Source organism: Hemicordylus capensis, chromosome 1 (assembly GCF_027244095.1).
Source record: "Hemicordylus capensis ecotype Gifberg chromosome 1, rHemCap1.1.pri, whole genome shotgun sequence".
Taxonomy (NCBI): domain Eukaryota; kingdom Metazoa; phylum Chordata; class Lepidosauria; order Squamata; family Cordylidae; genus Hemicordylus; species Hemicordylus capensis.
In genome coordinates this window covers 453678741-453693439 of record NC_069657.1, presented here as the reverse complement: position 1 = coordinate 453693439, position 14699 = coordinate 453678741, and the positions used below count along the sequence as shown (strand labels likewise).

The 14699-nt window shown below is 53.6% G+C and overlaps 1 protein-coding gene across 8 annotated transcripts in view; it reads left to right on the top strand.

Annotated features, from left to right (window-relative positions):
* Positions 1-14699, top strand: part of EXTL3 (exostosin like glycosyltransferase 3) — a 210974-nt gene that overhangs the window by 111881 nt on the left and 84394 nt on the right. For 6 of the 8 annotated variants that reach the window (XM_053249147.1, XM_053249160.1, XM_053249169.1 and 3 more), the window contains one exon: positions 6203-6319. The exons of 1 other annotated variant lie outside the window; for it this stretch is intronic. The gene's annotated coding sequence lies outside the window, so the exon portion shown is untranslated. Of the gene's footprint in view, positions 1-6202; positions 6320-8186; positions 8317-14699 lie in introns of those variants that run through there. One more of the 8 variants, XM_053249194.1, reaches the window with a different exon arrangement.

The window sequence follows — 14699 nt, the reverse complement described above, 5'->3', positions numbered from 1 at the left end:
TACCAAAAAGACCCTTCTCCTTGCGATTGCCAGTCTCTCACGCAACCGTGAAGGCACCCTTAGCAGGACCCCACCCAGAGACCTCAGTACCCAGGGGAGCTTGATTGGGGGACGGTATTCTCTCCAACGCTCTTGCCACGGTTGCTTATTTTGTGCAGCGTGTGCTTTGCGTATGTTAAAGGTCCCAGGTTCAATACTAAGCATCTCCATTTTCAAAGAGGATCTCTGGTACCAGGGCTGAGAAAGGCCTTTGCTTCCAATCTCGGAGACCTACTGCCAGTCGCAGCTCCAAGTAGCGCACTGCGAGGGAGCTTCGACCTGCTCCTGCTGTGCCTAACAACGAGTCCAACTTGCTCCTCTGTGGCTGCTGCTTCCAAAAATGGGAGCACTTGAGGTCATCTTTGGGCTTCAGGGAGGAAAGATGGAGGTACACTGCAAGTGGCCGTGATGGTGGGGTAAAAGTATGGTTGTAGGGAAGGAGACATGAAGCAAGCCAGGGGAGGCGGTGCATGGCTTCTGGGCTCTGTGGGAACAAAGATGGACCAGCAGCAAATGGAGGAAGCCATTGGTGTAAGGATGGCTGCTTCCATGTCTCCTGTGCAGCAGTACTGCCTTGCAGGCTGTAAGACGGGTTGCTACCCTAGAAGGTTGAAGTGTGAAAGCAGAGGGTGCTGTGCAAAGGTCTAGCCCCAGGGAAGTCATGCTTGAGCCAGACTCTTGGAAACCTTGCCTGTGGATAATTGCGGAGGAGGAAGCGGGCCCGGGCAGTCTAGGGTGGCAGCTTCCTCACTCCAGTGCCTGAAAGAGAAGGATGCCGGCTGCAAGTCGTTAAATGCAGTGTTTGGTTGGGGTGTCTCATTTTATCCATCCAGCTGTCCTGGCGGGTAGGTCAGGCCATGACCGGTGTGGGCAAACTTGGCCCTCCAGCTGTTGCTGAACTACAACTCCTATCATCCCCAGCTGCCGTGTGTTTGCCAACTCCTGGGTCATGAGAAAGTGACTTGCCCAGAGTCCACGCAGTGAGGCTCAGCTTGGATTTCTTCTCATCTGTGCAGGCTAAGCTCTAAGCCAGGGCTGCTCAACTTCGGCTCTCCTGCAGATGTTGGCCTCCAACTCCCATACTCCTTGGCTGTTGGCCACTGTGGCTGGGAGTTGCAGTCCAAAAACAGCTGGAGGGCCTAAGTTCAGCAGGCCTGCAAAACTGACCCCAGCTTGGTGTTCCCCATAAGTAGCCTTATGGCAGACTCCGTTGTGTGTACAGGGTTGACTCCCAGCTGCCAATTCAATTGCACCCTGTGGTGGAGGCAGTTACGTTTTTTCCTGATGAGCTTGTGGATTAATTTAGGTGGAGGAGTGTGTGTGTGTGTGTGTGTGTGTGTGTGTGTGTGTCTCTTTCACTGTCACTCACTCCTGCTCCAGGATTGGACTGTCAGTTTCCATACTTGATCATTGAAACAGAGGAAGCCTCCTCCTACCCAGCTGGACCATTGCTCCCTTTCGCTCAGTAGTGTCTGCACCAGGGCTGCTCAACTTTGGCCCCCGCCACTGCAGATGTTGGCCTACAATCCCCACAATCCCTGGCTATTGGCCACTGTGTCTGGGGATTGTGGGAGTTGTAGTCTAAAAACTGCGGGGGGGGGGGCTAAGATGAGTAGGCCTGGTCTAGTCTGACAGGCATCAGCTCTCCATGGTTTCAGGCAGGATGGAGATGCTGCCTGGGATTGAACTTGGGACCATGTGCGTGCAAAACAGGTGTTCTGCCACTGAGCTATGATGGCCCCATCCCCCAAGTAAGCACAGGACTGTTTTCTGCAGTGCCTCCTCTCCTCTCCTCAACGTGTCTCTTTGGGAACGGAAGAGCCCCCTTCCTCAAAAGGCCTGAGAAATGAGGCCCTGCTGTCAAGGCCTGACACCTGTCCTCCCAGTAGAACAGAAGAACAGCCCTGCTGCTGGATCAGACCCAAGAAGGCCCATCTAGTCCAGCATCCTATTTCGCACAGTGGCCCACCAGATGCCTCTGGAAGCCTACAGGCAAGAGGTATATGCATGCCCTCCCTCCTGCTGTTACTCCCCTGCGACTGGTACTCAGAGGCCACCTGCCTTGGAGGCTGGAGGTGGCCTGTAGCCCTCCGACTAGTAGCCATTGCTAGACCTCTCCTCCATGAAGTTATCCAAGCTCCTCTTAAAGCCATCCCGGTTGTTGGCTGTCACCACAACTTGTGGCAGAGAATTCCTCCAGTGGATTATAGAGCCAACGGATACTCAGGCATCTCATGCAACCTCCATTGAGGGCGGAAGGAGCCGTCTACCCTAAATCAGGAGCTGTGCACGCTCCCATTTTGGCAGTCAGTTAAAAGCAAGATGGGCATTGTGGAGCTTGGTTGGGAGCAAAGCTCCAGTTTCCGGCATCCCCGGCTTTAGAATGAGGCAGGAAGAAGAATGGTCCTCCCCAGCTGAGGTTCAGCTCACGATCCAGCTCCTCGCTTCTGACTGTGGTTTCGTCTCGCGCAAAACCAAAAACCAAGAGTGTCCCAAATCCGAGTTGGGAGTTGTCTTCTGCCCTTGTGTCGATCGTGTGAACAGCCCTCCTGTTTTTCCGTATTCTCTTGGCAACGTGGGATCCCTACCTGGGCTAGTAGGTAGGGGCCAGAGTTTTCGCTAATTTTTTTCATCTGTCTGTGGAACGAGTTTTGTTCTGAGTGGCAGTATCAAGGTAGTGTGCGCGCATGTGCCTTAAGCGTGGGACCTAACTGATTCAACCTGAGCAGACATCAAAAAACGTGTGAGCGTGTGCACATGCGCACGCCTTAGAGGGAACACTGGTAGAGACACCGGTTGCCCCCCCCCCCTTCTAGCTGCCTGCTCAGAGTGTGGCAGTCCCTGTTTGATCCCCGTTGACTGGGCTACGTCCGCAAGAGCAGGGCATCGGTCCTGGTTCTGCGCCACCTTCCCAAGCAGAGCCGTGACGGGATGTGGGGGAATAATCTGCCACAAAACGTGCCGGTGTCAGCCCTGTTTGGATTGATGTGGTGGTTGGAGCATTGGACGAGTTCTCTTAAACACGCTGCTCTGGGAGGATGTAAATCTGATCGGGAGGGCTTCAGATCTTTGCACTGACAGCTCTTGACGGGGACCCTGGTGACAGTGTCTGCAGCTCCCTCGTGGTCTGTAGTGGGGGGGGGCCCTTGCTGGCTTAGTGGGTTTTGCTTTGCCATGGGATTCCCAGGCAACCTGTGCTGGACTCCTGGCTGGATTCTGATCGGTGACCTTCGTCTCCATCCTGTCATCAGCTCTGAGCGATAGCTGAGTTCGTGCGTGTGAAGGAATATAGGAAGCTGCCATATACTGAGTCAGGCCATTGGTCCATCTAGCTCAGTTTTGTCTGCCCAGACTGGCAGCGGCTTCTCCAAGGTTGCAGGCAGGAGTCTCTCTCAGTCCTGTCTTGGAGATGCTGCAAGGGAGGGAACTTGGAACCTAGATGCTCTTCCCAGAGTGGCGGCTCCATCCCCTGAGGGGAATATCTTACAGTGCTCACATATGCAGTCTCCCATCCAAATGCAAACCAGGGTGGACCCTGCTTAGCTAAGGGGACAAGTCATGCTTGCTGCCAACAAGGCCAGCTCTCCTTTTCTAGAGAAGCTTAGAGGGAAGTGGCCCTTTGGTTTGTCCAATACTTCTCTGCTTTGACTAGCAGCCACTTTCCCCCAGGGTCTCTGGGGGAGGCCCTTCTCAGCCCTGTTTCCCAAAACCCTTTCCCTTGAGGGTGCTGCCACGGATTGAGCCTGAGACCCTCTGCATGCATTTGGGGGGCAATTGTCCCCACCCCCTACCCCGCATCTGGGAGGATGGGGGGCTGAAAAATAGGAACCCATACCTAAGTAAGCACAGAAGAGCTGGGCGGCATTGTGGCGAGAGAGTCAGACTGGTGCTGGGGAGACCCACATTCAAATCTCCGCTCGTCAGCAGTGTTCCCTCTCACAGGGATTCCCAGATTTTGTTGACTACAACTCCCACAATCCCCAGCCAAAGGCCCTTGTAGCTGGGGATGCTGGGAGTTGTAGTGAACAACATCTGGGGGTCCCTGTGAGAGGGAACAGTGCTCGTCAGTTGAAGCTCCTTGGGTGTCCCTTTCTCTCTCAGCCTAACCTCCCTCACTGGGTTGTTGTGAGGATAATAAGAGGATGCAAGAGAGTTGTGTGCACTACCCTAAGCACTTGGTTGGAAGGGTGGGAGAGAGGCGTCCTAAAATAAACAGAATATCATGTAGGGTTTGCCTTACCATACTGATATGGTAGGGTATAGTTTGACTTGGCACACTGCTGATACGTCTCACACATTAAACTGTGTCAGTAGTGGTAAGAGTGATATGTCGACTAGCATCCTGACCCTCTCTCTGCCTTTCCCCTCCCATCACGAGTGACTCCTCAACTTTCTCTCCTGGCAGCCCAGTTCCGGCTGCTGCTTCCCTATTCGACGGTTAGTATCTATGCACTACTTTTCAACAAATGTTCTCAAAGCAATTTGCATAGAAAGATAAAGAAAGGAAGAAAATGGTTCCCTGTCCCCAAAGGGCTCACAATCTAAAAAGGAACAGAAGGTAAATACCAGCAGCAGCCACTGGAGGGATGCTGTGCTGGGGATGGACACGGCCAGTTGCTCTCCACTTGCTAAATATAAGAGAATCACCTGTTTGTTTGTTTGTTTGTTTGTCTGACATATTTTTATACCTCCCAAAACTTATGTCTCTGGGCGGTTTACAAGAAGATAAAAAACAAAAGTAAAACATTAGTTAAAAACAAGAACAAGAAATTTAAAACGCAACAGTTTTAAATTTTTAAAACAATATTCTAAAACAACATTAAGAACAATCAAAACAGTGTCAGTTAAAAGCCTGGGTGAACAGATGCGTCTTTAAAGACTTTTTAAAAGTTGTCAGAGATGGGTCCGCTCTTGTTTCACTAGGGAGCACATTCCAAAGCCTCGGGGCAGCAGCGTCCCTGAGTAGCCACCAGACGAGCCGGTGGCAACTGCAGACGGACCTCCCCGGATGATCTCAGTGGGTGGTGTGGTTCATAGCAAAGAAGGCATTCTCTCAAAGACCCAGGGCCCAAGCTGTTTAGGGCTTTAAAAAGGTGCCTCTTTATTCAGTTAGCAGGGGTTTATTCCTCATGTGCAGGATTTCAACAGGGAAGGAGGGTGACCGAAACCAGAGGTATTGGGGGGTATGTGTGGTGGCTCAGGAGTTGCTGGGTCGCTGGCCGTGAGACACCCCAGTTTTTAGCTAGAAGCCATTCCGAGGTGGTATGAATTGGAAATATAGAAGCGTTGTCACCTGCTCTGGTGCTCGCAGTCTTGTGGTGTTTAAGCGTACAGCGGCCCACTTCCAGGCAGACCTGCAGCTGGGCACCAGTTAGTTCAGCTCTGAATGGATGGTTGCACAGCAGGTGGGATTGTATTTATTTTATTTATTTATACATGTTATATCCCGCTCTTCCTCCAAGGAGCCCAGAGCGGTGTACTACACACTTGAGTTTCTCTTTCACAACAACCCTGTGAAGTAGGCTAGGCAGAGAGAGAAGTGACTGGCCCAGAGTCACCCAGCTAGTGTCGTGGCTGAATGGGGATTTGAACTCGGGTCTCCCCGGTCCTAGCCCAGCACTCTAACCACTACACCACGCTGGCGCTCTTCTGTATGGCGAGACTGCTCTGCCCAGTTAAAAACCACCCTGCATGTTGAGAGCTAGCGCATCTGCGGGAAGGAGAAGCTACCAGCCTTTCCCCCGATGTGCCAGTTTTCCAAGTGCGGAGCTGTATTGTTTATGGGCGGGGGGGGCACTTAAGTATGCCGCGGTCCCCACCTGCCATGCCCAGATAATGTCGAATTGCAGCATGCTTTCCAGGGTCACTAGAACGTGTGTGAGAGCCGAGGGCACACGGCGGAGAGGTAGAACCACGAATTGCCCTCCTCCTAAGATGCACCCTGTTTGCTGGGCATATCCAGCCTCTGTGCAGCGGGATGAGTTCAGCCGTGAAGGAAGAGGAGTGTGTCCCAACCCCGACCCTGATTTCCCTCTTCCTCCTCTTTGATGAAGTGCCTGTTGTGCTGGCTTCCGGCCGGCGCGTTGAGGCACAGCCTTGCGTGAGGAAGCCTCCAGTCTGCACGCTTCTGAGCGAGTGCCTTTTTTGTTTATGTGTGGAACAGGAGGCGAGTCCCTGGAGATGGGCATTCTCTGCTGCAGCGCTGTTGAATGACGAGGGAAACTCCCATCCCTGACGACGGCACTCTGTGGACCGGAGTCGGAGAGCAGAATGTGAAGAGGTACAGTGTGGGGACAGATCAGCCCTGCGGGTCCCAAATGGGCCGAGGTGGGGCTGTGAAGGCTCATCGGCAAGGTCAAATCACTGGCCGTGATCCGGGGACGGAATCGCAATATCTCTGCCTGTGCACTAACCGGGGTTCCCTGTAATGTGGATTCCCAGACGTTGTTGGCTACCACTCCCATAATTCCCAGTTGCAGTGGCCGTTGGCCATTGCAGTTAGGGATTATGGGAGTGGTAGTCAACAACGCCTGGGAATCCTGGCAGCAACCCACTCCTCCAGCAAGACCCCTGTATCAGCTCCACCAAACAGCTCACCAGGCTGCTGTTCTGCTCCTCTATACACACACACACACACACACACACACACACACACACACACACACACACACACACACACCCCTTTATGCACTCTTCTTTTCTGCTTTCAGTGGCTGCCATGTTTCTGTAGACTGCGCAAGTGTGCATATAAACACACAAAGAGCATCCCAAAGGAACCTGGGAGCTGGGGCCAGGTGTGGCCATGAGTAGCAGGCGTGTGGGGTATGGGCTGGCTGGTTTGGTTTGCTCAGCCATCTGAATGACACTTCCTGCAAATGCAGCTGTATGTCCAGCTCTGATCCCAGGTCTCGGCTTGGGTTGTTTCGGTACCGTAGCTTTGCACGCTCTCTCTGACTCTTCACCCTGCCGCTGTCTCTGCACCTCCACGGAGAAGGCAGGTGCCGCTCCAAGGAGGACAGCACGATGCAGATGCAGACCGTTCTGGTCCTGCAGATCCTCATCTCCAGCTGTGCAGACAGGCGAGGAACCAGGCGATGTCCCCAGCCCCTCCCATCATGGCTGGGACTGCAAGATATTTTAAAGGTTCCCACTACATGTAGCAGAAAGCACCAAGTCACCAGGAAGCACCCTCCAAAAGGCCATCAAGGGGGAGTCTGATTCAAGTTAAGGAGGCACAGTTTTAAGAACGATCTCTTGCCAGTTGCTTAGTTACCATAACTGCCTCCGAAAGAGGCCTTTTTGGATGAAACGTATTGGGCTGCAGTCACAAACGAGCCCTGGATTCTCCTTGCTGGCATCCCGGAATACGTAGGTAACCTGTGGGCACACGCTTTACATTGGAGAGAGCCTGCTAGGCACCTGCATCCCAGCAAAGCCTCTTTAGCTGGGCCACTGCTCTATGGGGGTGATTGGAGCCATGACCTCTTGGTCTTACCTGTGTTTCCTGTCACCTAGGAAAAAACGCGTCGGGTCTGGTTCACATGTGCAGCTCATGACTGGAGGATTGCGTCATCAAGTGATGACTTGCATGTTTGAATGGGCTGCCACCGATCAGAGCTGTGGTATTTCCTCGGGCCCCGTGCATTTCAGTAGTCTGTTCACTCATTCAGCCAGCAGCTATCATGGGGGGTGGAACTTGCACACGTGAGCCAGGCCTGCAAATGGTGTTCATTGGGTTGATGGGGATGAAGGGGGCAGAGTTCACTGATTTGCATGCGGAGGATCCCAGCTTCAGTCCTTGGTAGGGCAGAGAGAGACTCCTGCCTGAAATCTTGGAGAGCTGCTGCCAGTTGGTGTAGACAATCCTGAGCTAGATGGACCAAGGGTCTGACTCGGTAGAAGGCAGCTTCTTACGTCCATCCGGTTGTCTTGGAGGTATCTGCTTGGCAACTTGAATTCCAAGGCTGATGAGCACCCCCCTTGATGGCACTAGGATTAGAAAAGCTTCTTTTCAAAAAGCATTTTCTTGCAGTAGCTCTGCACTCAGATCCTTCTATCCTGTGCTTTCCCCCACTGAAACAGAACATCCACTTTCTTCCTTTTATTGTGTAGAGGCCTTGAAGCTCAGTTCCCAAGGGGCCCTGGCTCTCCGAGTTCAAAAGATTTTGCTTCTTTGAGGCCAGGTCGTGGTGTGCTCAAAGAGTGCGTTGCGGGGAGTGGAGGGAGAAGCACGTGGCTGATGAAGCAGAAAGAGGAGCGTGTCTTTGGCAAGGGGAGGTGAGCCGCACACAGCCTTCCAGATTTTTGAGTCTGCTGCGTTGGCTGGGGTTTTACGTTGAAGCACTTAGTGTGTTGCTGTGGGAGGCGTTGCACAGAGATAGAGGCTCCTTTTCGCTTTGAGCTGACACGGCCGGCTGGCCGGACTCCAGCAGCTGAGCTGCCCTGGAGTCACTGTTTTATAACGTGCTTTTACTGGGAAGGCTGGAAGCGCAGAGCCGGAAGCCAAAACCTGGTAGGGCTGCTGCTGGTTTGGTCACCTTAAGCCCCCATGTAGTGGTTTGCAAAGAGGAACCCAAAAGAAATTGGCTCCCAGGGATGCCAGGAGCTGTCCTTGGCCTTCCTTTGCCCCTTCAGTTTGGGAAGAGAGCTGGTCTGGTGGTAGCAAGCATGACTTGTCCTCTTAGCTAAGCAGGGTCCGTCCTGGTGGCATATGAATGGGAGACTAGAAGTGTGAGCCCTGGAAGATATTCCCCTCAGGGGATGGAGCCGCTTTGGGAAGAGCATCTAGGTTCCCAGTTCCCTCCCTGGCAGCATCTCCAAGAAAGGCCTGAGAGAGATTCCTGCCTGCAACCTTGGAGAAGCCGCTGCCAGTCTGTGAAAACAATACTGAGCTAGATAGACCAATGGTCTGACTCAGTATATGGCAGCTTCCAATGTTCCTAACCACGTTTTTACACATCGGGGTCAGGTTCTAGGTGGTTGGGTTCTGGGCCCAGCCCAAATGGCGAAGAGGAAGACGTGTGGTCCAAATCTGGCAGCGAGCGAGGTTGGAAGTTTGAAATTTGAAACCAGGCCGGGGTTGAATTCAGAGCAGCAGCTGGGGGCGGGGAAGGAGCAGGCCCTTGGGCCTCACGCAGGGGGTGGACGGCTCGTATCCTGCGGAGCAAACTGAGGCCAGGGCTTGATCGGGCCTGGTGGGCAGAGATTGTTCTCTGGGGTCACCTGGCTGTGTGCTCAGACCAGCTGGTGGCCTAGAGAGCCGCTCTGGGGCGCCAAGTGCTGGTGCTAGGCTTCCAGTGGGAGGAGAGCAGGTGGCCCAGGAAGTGAGGGGTTGGGCAGCGTTCCCTGCAACCGGGGTTCCCAGATGTGGCGGACTATAACTCCCATCATCCATCCCTAGCCAGAGGGCATTGCCGTCCAGATATCTGGGAATCCCGCCACAGGGGGTGCGGGTCCTGGGGCCTGGCTGCTGGGAGCCACCATCCAATCTTGCCGCCGTTGGTGGCTGTCCTGGTGTTGGCATTTCCCCCAGGAGATCTGTGTCAGTGTGAAGGCAGATCCCCGAACGTGCCATAGTCGGCCGCCGGAGAGCCCTGATTGGCCGTGACTCCCAGTACACTTCCCCTGTTCATTCGGGGATGAGCACCTGTCCTTTGCGCTTTCCATGTGCACCATGTAACTGGGGATAATGCCGTTGCAGGGAGCAGTTGCAGGGGCCAGGACTTGGGCTGGCACCTTGGCTCATAGGGGTGTGTTTGGGTGAGGGTTGCAGGGCAGAGTCAGACCACCTAGGGGAGAACCAAGTCCAGACTGGAGGAAAAGTGAGGTGAGACCCAATAGCGGCTTGTCCTCATGGGCCAGCGGGGCGCCAAAGGGGGCGCAGCTGCCACGCGGGTTGCTCTTCTTTCCTGCCAGACTAATGGCCAGCAGGTGGGGGGTGGGAGAGAGCAGACCCCCCCCCAGAGTTGCTGCCAGGAAGCAGAGCCAGCGGTGCCTCCTTGGGCAACCCCCCCACCCCCCGGCTTGTGCGGACGAGCTGCTACTGGTGAGATCCAAAGCAGAGACTTTGGGGGTGGGCGGTGTGGGGCTGGGAGCACAAAAACGGACGGCCCACCTCTGCTCTAGGGCTTTGCGTGCCTGTGGGCTGGAGTGCAAGGTTGTTTTACCGCATCTGGAGCCAGCGAGGCTTTCTAGGAGCCAGATCAGCGGAGAAATCTGCTTCTTGGCCTCTGCCGCATCCCGGAGGCCAGTCACCAGTCTCCCTTCTGCAGATTCCGGTGGCCATTTGGGTGCCTGGGGTTTTGCACCCCTGACCGGTGGGCTAGCTGTCGAAATGGCAGCTCTTGTGGGCATCCTGTTCTCGAACTGCCGTCCAATTCAGCTTTGACGGGAAGCTGCTTCATACGGCCCAGTATGCCACCCCGCCAGCCCAGTGCTCTCCACCTTGTTCTGGTAGCAGTCCTCCAGGGTCTAGGGCAGGGATCTCTTTCCGTCCGGCTGCCGATTTTACTTGGAGATACCTGGGACTCAAGACCAGAGCCACTATGGTTTACGCCATGGGTTCTCAACCTTGGGTCCCCAAATGTTGTGGGACTTCAACTCCCATAATCCCCAGCCAAAGGCCACTGGGGCTGGGCATAATGGGAGCTGAAGTCCAATAACATCTGGGGACCCAAGGTTGAGACTCCTTGGTTACGCTGACTGGCAGTGGCTCTCCAAGGATCCAGGCAGGCGTCGTTCTCATCCCTACCTGGAGATGCTGCCAGGGAATGAACCTGGGACCTTCTGCATGCAAAGCAGATGCTCTGCCACTGAGCTCTGGCCCCATCCGGTGTTCGCTGTAATACGGATTCCCAGAGCTTGTGGACTACAACTCCCACAACTGCCCCCAGCTGCAGTGGCTTTTGCTTGAGGATTCTGGGAGTTGTAGTCCGCAGCCTCTGGGAATCCCTGTTGGAGGGAACACTGGCCCCATCCTCAACGCTGTATTAGGCCGTTCCAGTGGCCGTGTGTTCTGGACGTTAGGCGGGGATTTGGCCTAAACACTGCGCCGTTGCTCTCTTCAAAGAAAGGAGCTGCAGTTGGAACAGCCAGGGAGCCAACCGTGGGTGAGAACTGGGTCGTGTGGTCCTGCCATAAAAGCTCCCTTAACTGGCTGGCCGGAGCCACAAAGGGACTCCAGTGCTGTGTTCCTTTCGAAAGGCTGCCTTCGTCTCTCTGCCTCTCCTCCTTCGTCTGCCTCCTCACTTGACAGGAACTGGGTCTGATGTGGGGGTCTTTGGTCGTGCAGGGAGAGCAGGGGACAGGGAGGCGGTCAGGGGACACTGGATCATGGCTCGCAGCAGCCCTTAGCGGGTGGCCTGGTGCCCGTTCTTGGAGCTGAGTAATAGAAGATTCAAGGAGAGCTGGCAACGGAGAGCGTTGGGACCCGATTCGTGACAAGGTCACTTCACAAGGGCATGGAACGCAAGTGCTTGCCAGGGTGTCCTCCTCCATCCCCTCTTGGCATGCACGGTGATGGGACCTCGGGACCTCTTTCAGCGCAACAATAAAAACCCTTCTGACAGCTCTTGGCAGGAGCCCCTATGCATAATTTAGCTCCTGCTCTGATGCATTAGCACATTCTGTGGCTCCTGGGGGGCAGGCGGGCGGGCAGGATGCCTAGGTGTGCAGGGGAATTTTGCTCCGCTGCTCTTTGTTGGTTAGCTTGACCCCTCTTTGGGAGATGTCCCCTGCGGGGTGGGTGCTGGGAGTGAAAACGCTGGAGACCCAGCGGCTAGCGCTGGAGTCATGGATTTGAAGGTCTTAACTGAGCTGCTTGTGTTGGAGGAGCAGTTAACTTACAAGGGTTTGTGTGTATGCGCGCATGCGCAAATATTCAACGGTGTGTCCGTCGTAACAGGGAATTTGGAGGGAAGTTCAAATTTATTATTTGTTTGCTACACTTATATCCCACTCTTCCTCCAAGGAGCCCAGAGGAGTGTACATAGTTATGTTTGTCCTCACAACAACCCTATGAGGTAGGTTAGGCTGAGAGATATGCAACTGGCCCAGAGTCACCCAGTGAGTTTCATGGCTGAATGGGGATTTGAACTCTGGTCTCCCTGGTCCTAGTCCAACACTAGCTCAATATTATCTATCTGGACTGGCAGCTCCGAGGTTGCAGGTAGGAGTCTCTCTCAGCCCCATCTTGGAGATGCTTCCAGGGAGGGAAGTTGGGACCTTCTGCCTGCAAGCAGGCAGGTGCTCTTTGCAGAGTGGCTCCCTCCCCTAAGTGGAATATCTTACAATGCTCACACATGTAGTCTCCCATTCAAATGCAAACCAGGGCAGACCCTGCTTAGCAAAGGGGGATTCATGTTTACTGCCACAAGACCAGCAATCCTTGTCTTGTTCAGAAAGCATGTTTGCAGCATGTGGTCCAGGCGTGTAAGGGCATGGAGTTCTTCTCTGATCTCCACACGAGACACTCAGTCTATAAAACTAGTCAGCAGCTTGATTTCCTGGAAGGTCACCCCGAGAATAGAGTTTGAGCGAAGGGCCAACGGTCTTCATTAACAAGTGCTGGGTATGGCAAGTCCTTGGAGAATTGCTGCCAGCGAGAGTAGAGTATTGAGCTACTGTTGGGCTTCTCCAGAGATTGAACTACAACTCCCATCATCCCCCTGGCCTTCAGCCATGAGTCTGATAGGTGACCAGCAACCTCTGGGGCGAAGCTTAAGAACCCCTGAGCTAAGCAAACCCGTGGTCTGACTTGGTATGAAGCAGTTTCATGTGCACGCACAACCACCCCATGCCTATCTCTGAGCTGGAGCAGCCGTGTGTCAGTGTAGATCGTACTTTCCTTGCGGAAGCACCGAGTTCCAGTCCTCAAAATCACCAGTCAAAAGGGTCTCTGGGGATGGTAGAGCTTGGGAAAGCCTCTTTCTGAGACCTCAGAGAACTTCTGCGTGCTGGAATAGAGAGCCCTGGGGTGGATGGACTAGTGGTTTGGCTCTGTGTCCGTTGTTGTCGGGATGGTAGATCATCTGCTTGCCTGCAGAAGGTTCCCAGTTCCCTCCCTGGTAGTATCTCCAGGTAGGGCTGGGAGAGACTCCTGCCTGCCACTTTGCCAGTCTGTGTAGACTCTCCTGAGCGAGACGGACCAAGGCTCTGACTCGGGAGAAGGCAGCTTCCTGTGTCATGCTGGACTCTTGTTTCTTGGCCGTCTATGCCCTTCCGGTGTTTCTTCACACCACTCTATAGCTCCTGGATTAGTAATCCCTGAGCGCTGGGTTTGCATGGCTCACTGTGTCTCTTTGCAGTCCTTTAGACAAGTTTCATTTCAGGCGAGAGCAGCGACCAAGAATTATGGCTCACTTTCTTTTAAGATTAAATGGGGAAATTCTGCTGGGTGGAAGCATGCACCGCCCTCCCAGCTCGTGCTGTTCCACTGTCCGATGCCAGAGGTGATTTTGCACGAAAATGCGTGCCTTGTGGAGCCTGGATCCAGCCACTTCAAGCTGACAACCAAGAGGGCTGTGCAGCTGCTTGAAGCATTGTCAGTAGCTCTGAAGCTCGGCCAGAGTCCCTCCATAACGACTTTTGTTGTACAAGTCTGTGCCTGATCACCCTGCCTCCTTTTTCTTGTCTTTTGTATATGGATTAAGGTGGGAGAGTAGAAAAGCATCCAGGTGGGGGAGGGAGTTTGTGATGGGAAAGGAAAGGAATGTATGGGGGGGAGGTTAGAGGAGGGGGCATTATTAAGGGGAAGGTGCTTATAATTAACTATAAAATTAACTTTTAAAGTTTACCTATAGTCTCATGGGTGTCTAATTGTGTATTTTATTTTCAGTTGGGTTTGTTTTAATTGATCTTATTCTGCGCTTTGTTTTGTTTTTTTAAAATTTCATATTACTTTTACTGTTGTGATCCACCCTGAGCAGTATTGTACTGGAGGGGTGGGATATACATATATTTTCTCTCTCTCTCTCTCTCTCTCTCTCTCTCTCTCTCTCTCTCTCTCTCTATCTATCTCTAAGGCGTAACCATTGCTAATCCCATGTGTGGCAGCTCTCGTGAGAGTTCGTGAGCGAGCTGCCGACGGGGAGAGGAAAGAGGTGGCGCCGGCGGACAGGCTTGCAGGTGAGGCAGGAAAGAAAACGGCAGGGTGGGTGGGTGGAAAAAACGGCAGGGGCGGGGAGAGAATTAGAGGCGCAGATGCTCTGTGTCCGGCCCAGCCAGTTAATAGTAAAAGCCTTCTGTAACCGTGAAAAGTCAGCCTCCTGGAGTCCCAGGATGAAGGGCAGTCTATACTAAGAGCTCTTTTTTTAGTTCTGGAGCTGCATTTGGGGGGTGGGGACAGGCCCAAATGGGACTTGCTGATCTGACCAGTACTTAAATGTGGCCCAACACACACAGGAGATACTCTTAGTTCTTCCTTTCGGCTGCTTCCATGAGTTTCCAACCTCCGCTACAAATCTGCTTTGCAGCCACACTGGTTAAATGCCTGAGAGAAGGAAAGCAGATCCCCTGCCAAGCTGTTGACGTGCAGGTGTTGTGCTGGTGTGTGAGGAGCGGGTGCCAAACCACCGATGTTCACCTTCACTGGCTGCAGTCTTGATCAAACAGCAAGACCTCCTTGAAGGAACAGGGCTCCCAGGCAGGATTGCCAACTGGCC